Source organism: Lygodium microphyllum, chromosome 18 (assembly GCF_053477565.2).
Source record: "Lygodium microphyllum isolate KBCC chromosome 18, Lygodium_microphyllum_v1.1.10, whole genome shotgun sequence".
NCBI lineage: Eukaryota > Viridiplantae > Streptophyta > Polypodiopsida > Schizaeales > Lygodiaceae > Lygodium > Lygodium microphyllum.
The window spans coordinates 104,572,613-104,591,841 of record NC_141152.1 but is presented as its reverse complement, the minus strand read 5'-3'; the positions used below and the strand labels follow the sequence as shown (position 1 = coordinate 104,591,841).

The following is a 19,229-nucleotide window of genomic DNA, read 5'->3' as shown; positions in this document are numbered from 1 at the left end:
AGCTAAGAGCTCCTCTCTCGTCAAATCCTCCTGCCAAGGTAAAACTGACCAAGTCAAAGCACAAGTCTCAATCGGCATAACAGGTTTCTGACCATACATCAACTCTGCAGGCATATATCCTGTGGTAACACTATGAGTCGTACGATCAGCCCATAACGCAAATGGTAAAAGTCTTGGCCATTCTCCAATCCGTCCTCTGCATGCTTTGGCTAATGCTTTCACTATCGGCGGATGCCCTCTTTCACTCTTTCCATTTCCCTCTGGATTATATGCTGTGGTTAGAGCCAATTTGATTCCTAGCTGAGAGAAAAACTCCCTAGCTTCATCTGCATCCAATTCACCACGATCCGCAGTGATCTTACCCACACAACCATACCTGCAAAAAATTTCCTCCAATAAGAACTTACACACTGCACTAGTGGTCTTTGTTCTCAAAGATCTGCCCTCAACATGATTAGTAAGATCCTCTCTAGCCAAAACAATGTATCTCATCTGCCATAGACCCATAGGCATGGTAACCAAATCAACTACCCACTTATAATGAATGCATAGTGGATAGGTCGGATGAAGCTCATCTCAATGACGCACTACTGAATACATCTGACAGTCTCTGCAAGTCTCAACAAAGTGAGAAACATCTCTGTACATGCCTTTCCACCAATATTTCTCCTTGATTTTCTCATAAGTAGCCCATACTCCTCTATGACTAGCCCAAGGACTCTCATGAAACTCCCTCATCACCTGTAACTGTGTTTCTCTATCGCAGACAACCTGCAAAGGTAATCCGCCTCTTTTCTTCGGATGCTTCCAAAGAAATCCGTCCTTGAGAAAATAACCATAGGCTTTCCTTCTGATCTTCTTGAACTCTTCATCTGTCCATTCATCTCTTTTTCTTAGTGTACTAAGATACCTGCCAATCTGTAACCAATCTCCAACATAAAGTTCTTCTATGAAAGCCACAATATCATAGACATGACAAACATGATCAACCATAGTGGCTGAAATTTTTGCATCATCCTCTTCTGCAAGTAGAGTCTCCTCATCATCATATCTGGCTCTAGATAACATATCTGCCACTGGATTATCCTTCCCTGCTATGTGTTTAAATTTCGGATTTAATGACTTGATGTATGCAATCCATCTCAACATAGCTATATCCGGAGTAGAGCAACTCGTGATCATGCCAATCAATGGCAAGCAATCTGTCTCTACCACAACTGAAGCTCCAATAAAGTACTCCTTGTCACATTTGAGAGCCGTGACAATCTCCAATAACTCCCTCTTGATTTGCGGATATCTCCTCTGTCTCTCGTTTAGGACTTTCGTCCCAAACCGAATAGCATACCTATTTCCATCTGCATCATCTTGACCCACAGCCCAACCTATGCCAATTGGACTAGTGTCAACTGTCAATACAATAGGCCTATCACAATTATAATCTGCTTTCCTGAGAGTAGGAGCATTCTGCAATAACTTCTTCAATTTCCGCATGGCTTTAGTGTGGCTCTCATCCCAATAGAATTTCTGCCCCTTTCGAAGCAGCTGATACAAACAATCTGCTATGTGTGCAAAATGAGGTATCCAAATCATATAAAACACACAAGCACCAATGAATCTCCGTACCTCTGAAGTAGTAGAACAATACTCAGCAATCTTGCCTATAGCATTCACCTTATCAGGTGAAGGTTTCCTGCCATAATATCCACACATATGCCCAACAATGACAACCTCATTCACTCCAAAAACAGATTTTTGCCCTGAAAGTGTCAAGTTCACTTCTTCTAACCTGGCCAAAATCTTCTCACATGCTGAAATATGATCAGCCACAAAGTATCTACATCCCTGCTCATCTAGGCTTTCATTCTTCTCTTCTTCTGCACACCCCTTAATGGGCACATCATCCAAGAAAGGCATAGTAAGCTGAGGTATGTAATCACGAAGGACCTTATGCATGGCATTCATCATATGCGCAACAGAATTAGTGGCACCTTGAGGCAAGGTACACATCCTGACAAGCCCAATAGGAGTTCTCATGGTGGTTATGTCCCTGCTTTCCAAAGCCAGCTGAAACTGATCATATCCTGAATACAAATCACCCAAAGAATAGATGGCACGTCCAGCAAATGCCTCTGCAAACTCATCCACAACTGGACCTATACCAACATTCCTGATAGTAACTCTGTTCACTGGCTGCATATCCTGAATAAATCGAAGAGTACCATTCTTCTTTGGAACTGTAAACCACCTGTTTGAGTATGGTGCAGATGAAGGCTCAAGGATTCCCATCCTGATTTTCTCATTCAACAAATCAATTAGCTTTGGCAAGTGTGCTTTAGGCACTGGAATAGGTCGGAGATTCCATGGGATATGAGGAATAGTAAAAATGACCATAGGAGCAACAATATCAGGATTCACACATCCAATCTCATGTGGGACAAAAGCAAATCCCCTTCCATGACGCTCAAGCATCTCCTGAAAGCATTGCTTCTCCATGGGTAACAAGAAATCACCATTTCCAATTTTCAATTCAGCAAGTGTCTCTGCTGAAAATTTATGACCAATATGCTCCGGATTCCTCAAAATTTGCTGTTTAGCAGCCCTCTCTATTTGCTGATCACTGTCAGATGGAAGCGGTACAGCAACCGGCTTCACCTTCTTATCCACAGTTTTGTATTTCGTGTCAACCCTGGCTTCATTATGCTTTTCTGCATTACATAAACCTTGCTGTAAATCAGCAATTCTGCACTCCAATGGCTGAATATTCTCAGCCCTCTGCTCTATGGACTGCATAGAAACAGCCCCAAACTCTGAATGCTGAAATATTTCAGCAGTAAACTCTGTTGGCTGAAAATTTTCAGCCCTCTGTCTCTCTGAAAGCTGATCATAACCAGTTGGAAACTCTGTTTGCTGAATTTCTTCAGCACTCAATACTCTTTGCTGAGTTACCTCAGCCTCTGACTCAATCTGTGACACAAAATCTGCAATTTCATGAAACATGTCCAGGGATTGCACTAATACATTACCATGACAATTCAGCATATCAGTTTTCAGCATATCTCCCATCTCTGTCATCGTATCTGCACAAATCACACTGTCATACATACCATCTATGTGCTCATCATCCTCCAAAATTCCTACATTTTTCAAATTTTTCTCCTTCCTGCATATATACTGCCTGGCAGCTCTAGGCAACCTAGAAGTCTTCTGATAACTCATTGAACTGTTTGCTGAAATCCCAACATAACCAGAGGAGAAAACACTGCTGCTGCCAGGAGGCGAGAACTCCAATCTCCTCTCCTCTGTACCATCGTTGTCTCGCGAAACGGCGGTACCTAATGAAAACCCGAATCCCTCACAGTGGGCAAGGATGCATCTCTGAGAGTATCCCTGTTTCTAACATGGTTCACACATACAGTCATAAATTGAACTGCTCTCATACCATCTTTACTGCGAATCCGTGCATAAGCAGATCCATCATCCATGACCTTTGTTTCCATGCGCATCTCTGTAATGAATGGCTGTCCAAGAATTATGGGATACGAGCATGAATCCTGCACAAAGAAATGAAAATCCTCCTCTACATCACCAATAGAAACCCTGACACTAGGGCAAGCAGCATACAAATCACCTGCAGTGTTATTGGCGGCTCTCATACGCCACCCATGCTCTACATCCATAGGCCATCTGTTACTCTCATAAACTCCACGAACTATGAGATTAATCTCTGAACCATGATCAACCAATGCAACATAAGGCACCTGTTTCTCTCCAATCTTTACCATCGTCTCTGTAGTTTCCCTAGCCCAATGGCTCCGCGAAAAGTGACTACGCGGTATCAAAACAGGCTCATCAATTTCAGCATAATGCATAGGCTGAACCCTCTTCTCTACCTGCAGCAAAACAGAAGCATTATCAACCATAACCTCATCATCATCCTCATCCAACTCTCCAATCAAAACTCCCTGTGTATCAGTGGTAGCCAATGCATGTCTTTTCCTCTTCAAGACCTCTTGAAACTGATCCTGAAACTCTCTTTTTGAGATGCCCAAAATCTCAGAAATAGTGAAAGTCACCTCACTGCCAAGTATCTTATCATTAAAGATTTTCTTCATATCTGTAGATGTCTCAATATCGGACATCAATCTGAATCCTGGCTGCTTTCTCTCTCTAGGCTCTTGCCTCTTTTCTCTCTTTTGAGCATCCTCCATCTGTCGATCTGGCCCTGGTCTCGAAGACGGTCCTGCAGTAGGTGGAGAAACAAACTCACCCCCTCTAGTCTTCTTAGCTGCACTTGGATTTTCTTCATCCCTCTTACGCTTCTCCTCAACAAATACATCTGCACCATGAGATTTAGCCAAATAAGCATAAATAGAATACCTGTCAACAGGCGAGTCCCAACCTGTCTCTGATCTGATGCTAGAGCCTACACTAGTCAAAATAGTTTGCTGAATTTTCCCCTTGTTTGCAGTCTCCATAGCATAAGTCCATAGTGCGGATTGAGTCTCTGATCCCTTCTCAATCTGTACTCCATATGCAGAAGCATCACCTCTAGCTGTCACATAAGAAGTATGCACAGCCATGTCCTCCACTAACTTCTTCATTCCACCTTTACCAAAGTTGGTAGCAAGTGGAGCTCTTGTCTCAGTCAACCAAATCTTACCATCTTGCCCCCAGTATACCAAATTCTGCCTCCTTGCATCCTGGAAAGAGTCACAATCCCTGCAATGCTGATGCTCCGTACTATCACACCAAATACATCTCCGATCTCTCCTAGGTGCACTAGGAGCACTCCTAGGTGTAGTAGGAGCACTAGAAGAAGTAGTAGGCACAGTTGAAGCAAACTGCTCCGTCAACTTTCCCACTAACTCCGCTTTGACTGACTCAAGTGTCAAATCTGTGATACCTTTGATTATGTCATCAATAGAGGTAGGCACTGATGGAGCGGATGGTTTTGGAGCAGAAGGTGTAGGCATCGGTCGTGGAACAGGAGGAATAGGTGGAGTGGAAATAGTAGGCACTGGCATAGGCCAAGAAACTGGCTGAGGAGGAGAAGAAATAACAGGGATAGAAGTAGGCATAGGAGCAGATGATGGTGTAGGTGTCATGGAACCATTCTGTAGGCGAGTCTTCCATATCCTCCTCTTGGTCAAAGTCGAGACTGCATCCTGAGCATCCTGCCAATCAGTTTTAAGACCCATAGGCTTCGTGCGATCTTCAAGAAGCTCATCCAATTCTTCTTGAAGAGCAGGATCTGCAGCTTGCAAGAAAAGCTCAACTTTTTCAACATCCAATGCTCTTTGTTCAATTGCATCAAGCTGACTATACCTCTCCTCGAATTCTCGAATCAACTCCGAAGCAGCGAGACCTTTGTTTGGCATGTAGACCCACTCTCGGAATGACCGCCGAGTAGCCATACCAAAGTCCTCAAGGAAGTATTCTTCTTTCAAGGCCTTCTTAAAATCTTGCCAATGTGTATTTTGAATAAAAAGATCAGTCACTTTTGTCCTCAAAGCAGGTGTGACAAGACGAAGGAAGTACTTACTCATAAGTCCAGCAGGAACTCCAAAAAACCCCATCTTGATCTCATATGTCTTCAAATATGCTGAAACATTACGGCCGTCAAATAGCTTCTTCTCACTCTCAACGGCTTCAATAGCCTTAGTCGCGCTGTTTGCATTCTCCTGCTCCGAATAGAGTTGCCTTTGCTGAGACAACTGCTGTTGATGCAATTGTTGTTGCTGCTGCATATACAATTGTGTTTGCTGATTTTGGAGCTGCATATACATGGACATATTCTGCAAAATCTGTTTTAGATCCTCTGTTGAAGTACTTGATGCAGCAGTCATTGATGGAGCTGAAGTAGAGGCAGCTGGAGTTGTAGAGGAAGCTGAAATAGAGGCTGAAGTATCTCCCATCTTGAAATTTCTGCGACGCTTTCACGTCGGGTTCACCAAAGATGTCGAAGGGTTTGTGAAAGCAATGTCGCAACCACAGAGGACTTTGAATAATTTCAGGATAGAAGATCAATATTAGTAAAGCTTTTTTGTGACAACATGAACTTTTAATTCAAACAATTAATTATTGTCTAAGTTCAAATCCACAGTTGTTAAAGATCCATCTTTTCTCACAGCAAGATTGTTCTAGCCTGGACATGCAATGAAAGCTCTATCTCTCTGTTTACTACAAGTCAGATTGTTAAACTCTATAGTGCTTTTACTGTATTCTTTGATCTCTTCCCATTCATAGTTATTACTATGTCTTAAGCACCTTCATCAGTGCTAAGTTCAGAACTTTGAAAGCCCATGTACTGCAACCAGCAGCAGCCCAATCATAGCAGCATAAGCAAGCATGAATTCAAAGAGAAAGAGACTAGCTAGCCAAGCATAACATCCAGTGCTTTCTTCCAGCATGTTTGAGGAGACCCTGATTGTTATTACCAACTCTTTTATTCTGGATGCACAAATCTTTCCTGACTGACAGTTGCGCCTCCTTCCGATTACAGTTCTACCGCTTCTTTGATAGACTTCAGCCTAGAAATGACTGCATAGCAGTCAATGGTGCTGCTCTCGGCTCTTAAGATGGCAGAAATCATGAGCTCTCCTTAGTGTAATTCTCTTCTTCTGTGTCGCATGCAGGTCACACATCCTTTGAACGAGCTTCACATCACAGACCTTGCCAAAGTTGGATCTGCTACAATAAACCTGCCCATGATAGACACTCCAAGAACACGCAGTCTGGGGTGCTAATTGGCTCTACTCTTCGGCCGAAACACAGAAATCAACATGCTAACAGAAAGCCTCAAATATGGATGGCTGAGGGGGTAGGTACTGTCTACATCTGGGTGCTTTCGGTCCCCCTGTTCTCTTCATCTCAGGTGCCAAAATCTGTTTTTGTGTGTACAAATCTGGCAATGTGGATATAGGCTTTGATGCCAGTTACAGTTGGGTGAATCGACGGTTACACACATGGACATACTAAAGGGAAGCTTCAATCCACTTGCTGTTGGGAATCTCAACCCCACCAACACGAGCACATCGAATATTCAAGCCTTGAAGCTTAGAAGAGGCGATGCACTGCTTGCTTTGAAGCGGCGTGAGAGACGAGGCTGTAAGGATACTCAGAGCCGGTGCCAGGACGGAGGCCGCCATCGCCAAGAGCGTCTCTCTACTTCAATCGTCCCTGTAGCAACACTCACGGGGCTGTTATCCTCTTCCCTAAAGCGCAGCTCCCCTCCGCACAATGCCTCCTTCTATATATGATCCTCCCTCTGAAGCTCTCCTCCACCAAGGCACCCGTCCTCCAAAATAGCATAGTTAGCTTTTTCCTCTCCACGTTCAGGTCTGCAATCCTGATTCTGTCGCTCTCCTCCTGGTTTCGCAGGCTACGATTGATGAGGATTTCCAAGCTCGATTCAAAAACTCCTCTGTTCCTCCCTGTTCGGCTGTAGTTCATCGTTATTGGCTTCCCTTTTCTGGATATGCAAGGACTCCCGTGATCCATGTCCTCCTCTCCGCAGAGCTCTTCGACTCCCTCGACTCCCTCGACTCCAATCAATGCTTTTTTCCCCCCTTGCACCCAAAGCTCCATCACTTCGTCTGCGCAAGGCTTCAGCACTCCATCTCCCAATTTAAGGCAACACCATAAGCACCTCTCCCGATGGTGGCAATTCACTGAATATGATGTCTATGGCAATATCTTCGAGGTCACAATAAAATACAAATATGGATTGTTGTCCTGCTGCTGGAAGAGGGCGACACCCGCCTGTACAACGGCAACTTCTCAGTTAAGTGCTTAAGCCTCCAATAGCACCGCTCGTCATCATACATCAGGACGTCTGAGGGCTGTCGATCTGTCGATGCGAAGATGAGATGCTGTGGATTCCACTGATTTCAAGGTCGATGGCCACAAAGTCTGCGGATTGGAGGTGGACTTTGAAAGTGATGACTCCCAGTTATGGTGGGCCTCATGTGCTCGTCGTGGTCGAGAACGCTAGCCCTTTGAGGATCTGCACCCCAGCTTTCAACTATTTATCCTCCTGACAGTCGATGGAATTGAAACCAGAATGCATCTCTCCACAGTAGTGAAATATACTTCACTTAATTGATCTTTTCTTCATCCAGTCGAATCATTTTGTTCATCGAAGTCTCAGCCACAATGCAGATGACAACGAAACCTTTCAAATCGAACCTTCTTCCCCTTCTCGAGTAAAAGCCTCCCATCCTCTTCAAGTTCCTGTCTGCCACAGTAGCCGTCGTCATTCTTCTTCTCACTTTCGTCATCCTATTCACAGCATCATTCGACGAAGATTTGATGTCACAGAGCTCCTCGGTTCATCGTCTTCACATTTGTTCCGTTTCTTCTCAGTCTCACAGCAGCGTGTACGGTTTCTAGTTCCTCTGACTCAGCTGTAGTATTCCAGGCTGATACTGATTGCGACCGAAATATGTTGGAAACAACAATGGCATTCCCACCTCCCTCCAGCGCAAGGCTTCCACACTCCCCTACAAAGCATAGTTAGCTTTTTCCTCTCCACGTTCAGGTCTGCAGTCCTGATTCCGTCGATCTCCTCCTTGTTTTTCAGGCTACGATTAATGAGGATTCACAGGCTAAGGTTAAGGACATTAGATTTCCAGGAATGCAGCAGACTACACTGCTACTCTTATGACTGTGTTCACGGAGTTGCAGAGCACCCCCCTTTCTTCCCAGATTGCAGAGCTCCTCCTTATTCCCCGTTTTCAGAGCACTCCTCTGTTTTTCCTCCAATCCTCTCTCGTGCAAGGCTTTTCACCCAGTCTGCCATTCAGAGCTTTTCCCCCCCTTTTTCCGTTGTTTACTCCCCCCATTCTGCGCAGAGGATCGTCCTCCCCAAATCCATATTCAGCGCAGAGGATCGTCCTCCCTTTTTGCCTTCTTTGACGTCAATATTGCCACCCCAGCGCTCCCTGTTCTCCTCCCCATCAATCCTCGAATACTCTGTTTTTTTTTTCTCTTTTCCCCCAGATTAGCCTCCTAATCTCTGTCGCTATTTTTCTTTTTCCTTCTCATTCCAAAAAGCTCTTTTCCCCCCCAAAGCACGACTCCTTTCCCCTAAAGCACTATTTTTTTTGCATTGCCAAAAGCCTCCCTCAAGAAGCAGATTTGACTCCAAAACCTGTTGTTCAACTGTTCATCCATCTGTAACAGCCCTGACCTTCGAATGTCCCAAACATTCACAAAATGATCGAAAGATCCAGTGATGAAGATGCCTGTATCAATGGGATATCAGTGTACACATGAGACACAATATGTGTGCCCATGGTTAGCCCTTTTATCGACTGAAAACAACGCCTCATGTTTTTGTGTACATGAATTGTATCCATAGCTGCTTGGCTGCTGAATGTCATAAGCAGCAACAGATCCATCTAATGCTCCCGAAATTAGGTACCTGAAGACTATTAATGCTTCTCTTGTGTGCACTCACAATCTCCTTGTTGCGTGCAAGTTCTATGCTTGAAACCCTTCTCTTCTCTATAAGATTTGTAAATGATGAGGGAGCCATACTTCCAGTGTCTCTTTCCATCACCATCTTCCACATCCATTCTCCAGTTGAGAGTGTAATGAGATCATCTCATTCCATGCCACGACAATGTCCTGATCAAACAGCCCATCAAACATGCTCTCTGCTTCTAAAATGCTGCCACATTTACCATAGATACTAATAAGTGTGCTATTAACAAAAGCATCTGAAGTGAAGCCCTTCATGTGAGCATCTATACTCATACACAGAGAATAAATGTAATCACAACAACTAAGTATGCATAAAGTATTAAATCGCACACACAACTTTCGGGTGGTTTTCACACCTCGAATGCGCAGCAATACGACAACGTCAATCCATAATCAACTTATCATATTGCAGTTAACAAGAAAATGGTTCAATGCCACCTACGTTACAACTTTGAAGGAGGACCTTTACCAGTGGGCACTTGGAGTGTTGGAGAGGTGATCTTGTGTGGATTATATGGTTATGGACATTTACTTGGTTTGTGGCAGTCATGGACTTATGGTCTCACTTATGGTCATGTACTTGGTTTGCGGCAGACATGTACTCACTTGTCAAGGTCTTATGGTCTCTTATGTAATGATGCATATGCAAGGTTTCAATTGTGTTGTTTTTTTATGTAAAGTTTTCTTTTATGTCAAGTTTTTTTATGCCAAGGTAATGCTTTCATGCTATGGTTTGGGGTTTATTACATCATGGTTTCACATGGGCAAGTTTGGGTTTTATGTTATGGTTTAGGGTTTATAACATCATGGTTTCATTTGTTAAGTTTTTTAATGCAAGGTTTCGTTTGTTAGGTTTTTTTATGTCAAGGTAATGCTTTTATTACGTCATGGTTTATGCAAGGTTTCATTTGTTAAGCTTTTTTATATCAAGGTAATGCTTTTATGCTATGTTTTGGGGTTTATTACGTCATGGTTTATTATGTCGTGGAGCTATTCTCCTCCATCTACTTGCTTTTATTTTCATGCAACACTTAGCTTTTTAATGCAAGGTTTCATTTGTTAGGTTTTTTTATGTCAAGATAATGCTTTTATTACGTCCTGGTTTATTACGTCATGGCTTATGCAAGGTTTCATTTGTACAGCTTTTTTATGTCAACGTAGTGCTTTTATGCTATGTTTTGGGGTTTATTACGTCATGGTTTATTATGTCGTGGAGCTATTCTCCTCCATCTACTTGCTTCTATTTTGAGAGAGTTGAGTGAGTTGAGTCCGACCATGAAACATGTAATAAAGTAAACTAAAAAGAGCTATGAACCAAAATACTCAAATGCAAAATGAAAGATGATGCGACTCCAAGGTTTAACGAAGAGTTACACGAGAAAGAAGGAGGTTCGGTTGACATGGACACAAATAAGGTGTGCAAGTTAAACTCAAAGTAAACTCAGGATTAAGAAGAAATCTTAAATCCTCTTTTAGCTCAAATGAGAACTTGAAAGCTACATACAAGTCTTAAAGTTCTAGAGCTATCTAAGTACTAGGCTTATATTGAAATTATGACCTATCCTTGGAGGTGAATATGTAAAGTTTCCTTGTATGCATCTATGTGCCCATGATGAATTGTTGTCATTTTCCATACATTATGCAAGCATATGCAAATTTTCTACCATCAAAGTTTGTGTGAACACATTGATAGGGACGAATGCAAAGTTTGCCATACACATTGTTAGAGACGAATGCAAAGTTTATTGTGTCAAGGTTTATTATGTCTTTGTTTATTATGTCAATGAATAGAACGAATGCAACAAAAGCAACGAGCACATGCTTGCATCCTCGCGCAACGAGCACATGGTTAATGCTTTAGGATCTTATGATATGGTTTAGGGTACTTGGTTTAGGGTAATGGTTCAGGCTTTAGTGTTTGGACAATAAATAGAACAGATGCAAGAATGAGACACCAAATTGAGATGCCAATGGGATTTCACTTAAATGGACAATCATGTGTACAATACAAACATTCTGAACCTAGATGCCAAAACTTCTGTGATCGTGGACCCATCAGGGAACGAGAGAGAAAATTGTCACTCCTCATTCTCACTGTTGTAGGTGCAATACAAAATACGACAAGCGCCAATGTAAGACTCACCATACAATCTCACCGCCCTGCCGATCAAGATAGAATCCACTGGACGAGGAGCATACCGCAAGGATAGAGGGAGTAGTGCATGGCAAGTATGGCATGAATACACTACGAGAGGGTCCACCAAAAATGTTTTGGTGAAGCAATCAGGACAATATATCCACGGTGTCGTAAAGTTCACGCAAAGGCTGCAGAATATGGCTTTCAAGATATAGCAATGGAAGAGACTAACAAGAAGAAAATTGAATTGTTGATGCCAAAGTACACTATATTCCTTGTCAAGTGAGTTACATGAAGCTCTTGTTTAGAAAAATCTGAACATATTCAGTTTTACATATAGATGCTTGAATTCAGTTTTTCCATTGTCACTTGATAAATTCTGCTGGGTAATAATGTCTGTGAACAAATTTTCAGGATTCCATACAAAGTCAAAACAAAGGAGTTCTATAGGTAGCAAAAGATGTGTGCCCAGTCAAGTACAAATGAGGAACAAACTGGTTGTATCTCCAAAGCAAAAGCAGGGAATTAATTTGTCTTCATCAAAAGGTGAGAGTGTTCCATCAATAAAAGATATTGCCTGTTCATAAGAGTTGAACAATTTGGGATTGGACAGTAGACCCTTTCAGCTCCAGGCATCCTTGTCTCTTTTAGTTGCTCGTTATAGAAGTCATACCATTTCTGAGAAAGGATAGGTAGGCACTAGTCAAAACCAAGTGTTTGAATACACCCAAATTGAGAACTTCCGAGATGATAAGTTAGATATACTATTTGTGAACTCTATATGCAAAAACTGAGACTATTTTGCTGATCTGCACCATTGAAGTCCATTCACGTCCTTGTGTTGTATTCTCGAGTGAAAGCCCAACCTCTGGATTGCTTTGATATCTGAAAAGATTCTGCTGCCTATGCAATGAACAATCTCCTGATTGCAGCCTCCTACTCCAGGGACTATTTTATTCACACGGTTTTCAGAATTTGAGATATTCACTGTGTCACACACTGACCAATCTGCAGAAAAGTTGAAGATAAAGAATCATTCTGACCAGATTCATATTTCACAATCTGTCCACCTACTGGAGATTGCATACCATCTTCTTACTCCTCCCCTTGCTTAGGCAAGCGCCTCTTCTTTCTTGCATCATTGAACTATTTATTTTCAGTCTGCTACATTAGTTACGAGAGAAACGCTGGGCTCAGCATTACTTTGGCCAAAAATGTCATTATTTGCTGTTGCCTTTGCTCAGTTGACTGCAATCGCTGTCCCATGCTTCTCAACTCACGCTCTGTTGTTTGCTGCTATTGCCTCAACTTCACCAATTCAATCATCAAAACGTTTTTGTCACATTTGAGACGTTCAATTTCACCTTCAAGGCCAAATTTGCCTACTTCTACACAATGACTCACAGAACTACTTTTGGTCTGAGCAGGTTGTGGCTGACTGTGAGGTGCTGGTTTTCGATGGTGAAAGTTCTTTAATAATTGCTTCTGGCCTCACAGGAAGCCCTCATTCGCAAATTCCCATCGGTTCGCATCCACTTTGCGAAATCCGTAAGTGTTAAGCTGCCGCACAAAGCTGGAGAAGTTGCTGTGCTTGAAATAACGTGGTAGGAGGTGTTGAGCGAACCCAGGAGGATCCCAGATGACAGCGATGCTGTCTAGCCTCAATACACGAATAATCTCCTGCAACCCCTTCAGCCTCTCAACAGCTTTTCGACCAATGCTTCAGAAACTGATGAATTAGGTAGCTGTTTCAAAGGATTTCTCTCCCCCGGCGGTGTCGTCTTCACTTCTCTTCCCATGAATCTTCTCTCCTTGCCGCACTGTTTTTCCTGTCCCTTGGATGAATTCCTTGATCAGCTTCCCGAGACCAGGCAGTTATGCCTCTCAAAAGTCTTGTGATGGCTAATTCTCAACGGCAGTTCAATCAACAGCACAGTGATTTGCGCCGGTGATGATGATGACAAAGTGTCCAGAACCTGGTTTCCCCATTTGTTTCAGAAGTTTCCTGTTGGAAGGAACAGGGGAAGCACAACCGGCCATGTAAATTTCCTCCATTCTGAGTGAAAAAAATCTGCTAAGATAAGAACAAGCTCCCCATCGGGCATTGTCCTGATCGCCCCAAAAACGACCTGCTTTCCTCTTGCTTTTTCCCTCCAAAAGCGGTTCAAAACCCCCAAATTAGTTTCCCCCTCTTATGAATGAGTAAAACACAAATAGTGAAGTGCATCCATCTCTCGAATGTGTGACTGCATATACACATGAGACCCAAACCATGAAATCCGAAACAGAGACCAATAATTACAACACTTTAAGTTGTCCCACAGTAGCCATAACCAGTCCTGTGCCTATGAAGCCATTACTCGTTCCGATTGCTTCACCATAACCATCCCTTCTACAAACGTATATTGGACAAGATTTAAGCACCAGCATTGATTTAGACTTTGAGGTTTATCTTTGAAGTCATGCATTGCCCCTTCGTCAGTCAGCTTTACAATGAATAATCTGCGCTTAAACTTTGACTTCGGCCTTGAAGATTGGATGGCAAAATACTCCCTCGGTGCTTCACTAGCGCTTTGCTCGCTTAAGCAGCTTTTGAGAGACTTCCTTCAACTCTATGTCATGGGAACTTTTGAACTTAGATGATCGCTTCCACAAACCTTCCTTTGATTCCATAATTCCCTGCACTTTTCTTAGAGATCATCATTGAAATTATCAGCTTGATAATGTCCTTTGGCATCAGCTTTTCATATTTTTCTAACACACACACATCATGCATCCAAACAAAATCATATACATGCACTAACGGAATATATACATTGGATGCGGATTATCATAATGCATCACACACGCAATGAATCACACGCAGAAAATAACACAAATGCACAACAAAAGAAATGGAGGTGTATACGACTCGGATGCGCAGCAGCATGATAGCGGTTTTGGGCTAAACCTTACACGATGCCTCCCTCGTTGATGCTTGCGCCTTAACACGCCTATGATAGATGGACGCTTGGGTTGTGATGAAGACTCCCCCCTCTCATTTGGACGATGACGATGATCCTTGCCATTCCCTAGGCGTGTCTGTGTGACATTTTCCTGGATCTGATAGATCCCACCCTTTTTAGGTATGTCAATCTTCTGTGGTGTGAACATGTGAACAAGAGACTCTTTAGCACATTCCAATTGGCGCATACAAGCATCCATCTGTGCTGTTGTGTAGGATGGAATCCCATCCTCAATCCTCTAAAGAAGCCCTCTAAAGTCTGCAATGGAGGACACGAGATCCCCTTCTTGCACACCTCCATCAGAACCTGGTCTCTCCAATCCTGGGATTTCATCGCCACCTGGTCTTTCCTTTATGTCATCAAAGGCATGCGCACTATCAATGATGGGGAGAACCTCATGAAGGTGAGGAAAATAGCTCTTCAAGATGAGCCTCAAACCATGAAGATGTTTACAATCAGTCGACCAATCAGGGCAATCACAGTAGTTTGATTGTACACTTACATGATACCATTTTGCATGTTGGGTTGTGCTCGCTATTTTAAACAACATGCTCCCCTCGTTAATGACTTGAAGAGAGGAGGGATCTTTCTCATACCGCTGAAGAATCTTCTCCCCTGCTGCCAATCTAGCTGTATGACTCTTGCTTGACCCATAGACTTTGAAGTGCTAAGAATCTGCTGGCATAAAAAACATGTATAAGACAACAATGCGTTTCAAGGAAAGGTCAAATGTGGAAATAGAAAGGAAATTGACCACATTACCTATCTCTTGCTTTTGCTTGAAAAACTCCAAAGCCGATCCACCCATTCTAGACCCTGATGACGAGTCACCAACAAGGGCGTGCAACAGATCCAAAATGGACTTGTTGATCCTAGCATCAAGTAGAGTGTACTTGATATATTTCCAAAAGTCTCTCAATGAGGTTGGTTGTGTCGACATTAATGAGAATATGACAAATACCTTGTTTTGATCTCGTAGACGGAGAGCCTCCAAATACATTGCCGTCCAATCATCCTTCGAAATTTTGCCTGCAGCAGGATGACACGTAGAACATTGATGCTCAAAAGCAACCTAATATCATAGAGCAATGGCTTAGAAGGTAACATACCTTTAGTTCGCATTTGGTATGATAGTGTCTGTACCTCCCTTGGTATCATGAAGAACCTATAAATGACACGATCCAATGGAGATGCATTTTTCAAATGAAACCGCTCCTTGGTTATGTAACGTGTCCCCTAGTATCATCCAGGACACGTCTTAGCAGTCCATCGGAAAGGATGTCTACAAAGCTCCACCCGACATTCCCATGGAATGTTACGGGTTTTGCGATCTAGTTATTCCCGCATCTGCTACGTAGCGGAAGTATCCTGGCCGTTCCCACTTAGGATCGACCGGAATTAGGGTTTTCCTAATGGGTCACTAGCTAACAGTAACTAGCGTCAGACCCGAGCGAACTACTTTACGCAGAAACGCCAGGTCCGAAGCGGATTCACGCTGCACTTGGTTCAAGGAGAATGGGAAACGAGAGGGATGCAAAGCTCAACCTCTCTGCCATAAGGCATAGTCCCATTCCGTTCCCCTAAAACAACGTAAATCGGGTAAAACGTAACTCTAGGTCATCGTTCTCGTTATTCTTTTTGATGATGATGATAATTCCGCTGTCTTTCGAGATTTATGAGAAAAGTTCCCGGCTAACCGGGACCACCCAACCGTAGGATAGACCCATGGCCCATCCTCTGCACTTTCCTCGGTTTGTTTTAGTTATGTAATTATCTAACACATTAATTTGACATATAACAATCAGCTTCTTTAATTAATCTTGTTTAAGCACTGGTTCCTTCACATAATCTTATCACGTGACATATAAAAACAATATCAAGCAAGTTCTTTTAACATCTCATCATTTTATCTTTGAATTACAAGAAGTTCCACCCATAGGCTTGTCCATAATCTACCCGGAGGCTAACAAGTAATCTCCAGGGATCACTATTCCAAGCTTCCGCCCGTCAACTAGTATGCGGGCCTCGAGATCGAATCCCGAGTCACGTTAGCCTCTTGTGCAGGACCCGGAAGGCGAGGAATTTACGGCCAGAGCCCCCCCGGCACCCAAGCGTCCTCCTGCTCCAAGTAGAACTCAACGGAGAGACCTCTCGCGGCGGGTTCGGTCCACGTTCCCGGCGCGGTCAAACAACCCCCTTGGTTAGGGTGAGGCAGGCAGTCGGGGGTAACTGAAGCTGCCTCTTCCTTCAGGCTTTTAACCTAAAGTATAGGTACTTATTTAATTTGTAATTCATAAATCAAACAGAGCCCTAAAATCTCTAGCAAGCACAAACATTTCCATTAACAACCCAGTTGTATGGCAAACTGCTAAGGAAGTGTTCTTTCTTTTTTTTGAGTGTATCAGCAAGTCGTTCTCAAGATGTCTTGCAAACTTGGCAAGATCCCTTATATTCGGGTGTAGGGTATACCCAACTTGGTTAACCCTAAGGTACCTTAGATATGCTAGTTTCCATTTTACAACTTTCCTTATTTAGAAGGATATCCAAAACTATGTCTTTTTGCAAGATAATTGCATAAGGATCTGTCGTCCTTGTAGAGGGTTTTTCCCTTTTCTCCTTGTGAATCAATCACAAAATGATTTCATACATGTTGCGCAAGTCAGACGATGGAATAATCTATTTAGACTCCTTAATCTGACGTATGTCAGGCCTAGGGTTTCTTCATTTAAGAACCTTAGGGACGAACCCTAATTTCTTATCTTTATGAATTTATTGTCCTTGCGGTAAGGTAAGTAGTCCAGTGTTTTAGGGTATGAATGTTTCTATGTTTAGATTGGTCCGGTTATCTTTTGGAAAGATTGGTTTGGTCAGCTTTTGGAAGGTAATCTTACTCGTCTTGTCACGGTTTTACTATCTTTGATTACTTTCTCAATCAATACAGTTTAATTTGGCATATAGCATAATGCCATGATGATACAAAGAGTGACGATACTCCTTGGGACAAAGACCTAGCTAAGGAATTGGTGAATACACACTTTATTTGTTCCAAGTCCTCAATTTGCAGGGGAAAAGTGTTAATAGAGTATCATCCAGCAATTCCCCATTACATTTTCTTTCCAAATGATTTCGTATGTCTAATTTTTATACTTGTTAATTTCTAACATTTAACTTCCGTTTTCTTTAAAGATGAACTCATGCCAAATAACAACAGTTGCCTTGCAACTAGCAAAGATAACTCTCTAGTAATTTGAGCATCGAAAGAAACCTTTCATGAATTTAGCCATTTTGCCATGATCCGTTGCGAAAAGAATAAGACTAATGGAGCAAGATATAATTTCTTCATTTTAGGACTATAATACTATAGTAAATGGATAGTATTGCCTATTATTTTATAATGCTTGATGCAATTTTAGGAAAGCTAATTTGAATACATTGTCATTCATAAGCTAACTCCTTCGTTAGAATTAATTTGAACAAATATATATATTTCCTTAACAATTTTTCTTTGCATGATTGACTAAAACCCGAATTAACACCAAGAAGACAACCTGGCTTTGAGGTGAGATATCCACATGGATACCGGGAGATGACCCTCCCGCGGCTACGCCTTGGACTTTCTTAGGAGGCATCGCAAGTGTGGTCCGTTGAACTTGGAAGCAGCTTTACAACTTCTCCTTAGAACTCCACCGTCGTTCCTTGCACCGTTCGTCAAAGTAGTTTTTGGAAGGTTTCCCTCCTTGAATTCGGGAATTGAAAAGGGTATTTTTAGAAACTTTTACAACTAAGACCCATTGAAGCCATGGGGAAGGCTTAATGGCCTTTGTAAGCTCGCACGAACGGAAATAACAAGGTGTGGAGAAGACACAAGGTGTAGGAGAGCTTTAAGGAAAAATAATAGCCGTAAAGATTATAAGTAAGGGTCTAAGGACCCTTAGGTCAAACTTGGAGAAAAAGGGCTTATGGGGGCTTACACATGGGGGAGGGTGAAAGGTTTTTGATGCCAAGGTAAAGGCTTAAGGGGTAATCACGGGAGAAGTGGTTTTAAGAGGCCACAGGAAGGGGGTGATTCCAAAGCCAAGGGGATAGGTCTTTTAGGGATTAAACACAGGTAAAGAAGTAATAAGACCCTTAAGGCCTTTGTGCTCGTGGTGGGGAAGTGACTCCAAGTGAAAGGAAAGGGGCTTTAGTACGAGGGTGAAAGGGGATTTAAGGGATTTTTAAATCTCGGCAGAGGGGGTTCTAATACCCATGGAAAAGGGTTTTAGATATGGGGGTTAAAAGGGCTTCATAACGTACAAGGAGGGGGTGAAAGTTTTTGAAATCCAGGGGAAAGGGTTTTAGCACGGGGGAGGGGAAAATGAAAGGGGGCTTAAGGGATTTTAAACCCAGGAAAAAAAAACAAAAGGGGGTAGTAGGGTATAGGAAGGGGGTTCAAAGAGGCCCCCTCCTTTGGAAGCTTCCAAGCTTCCAGAAGCTTTGGGGGGGGGGTGGTTATGGCCGTCCGACCTGACGGAGAATTTTGAGGCGGCTCCTATCTCCTGCCCTGGCGGCCAATCAACAGCGTTCCTTCCCCTCTCTCTCACAGCGTTATGATCTTCGGC

At 42.8% G+C, this 19,229-nt stretch overlaps 1 pseudogene; it reads right to left on the bottom strand.

The window, feature by feature from the left end:
* Positions 1-7,683: 7,683 nt before the first annotated feature.
* Positions 7,684-14,827, bottom strand: LOC148021221 (heat stress transcription factor A-1-like; annotated as a pseudogene).
* Positions 14,828-19,229: the final 4,402 nt, after the last annotated feature.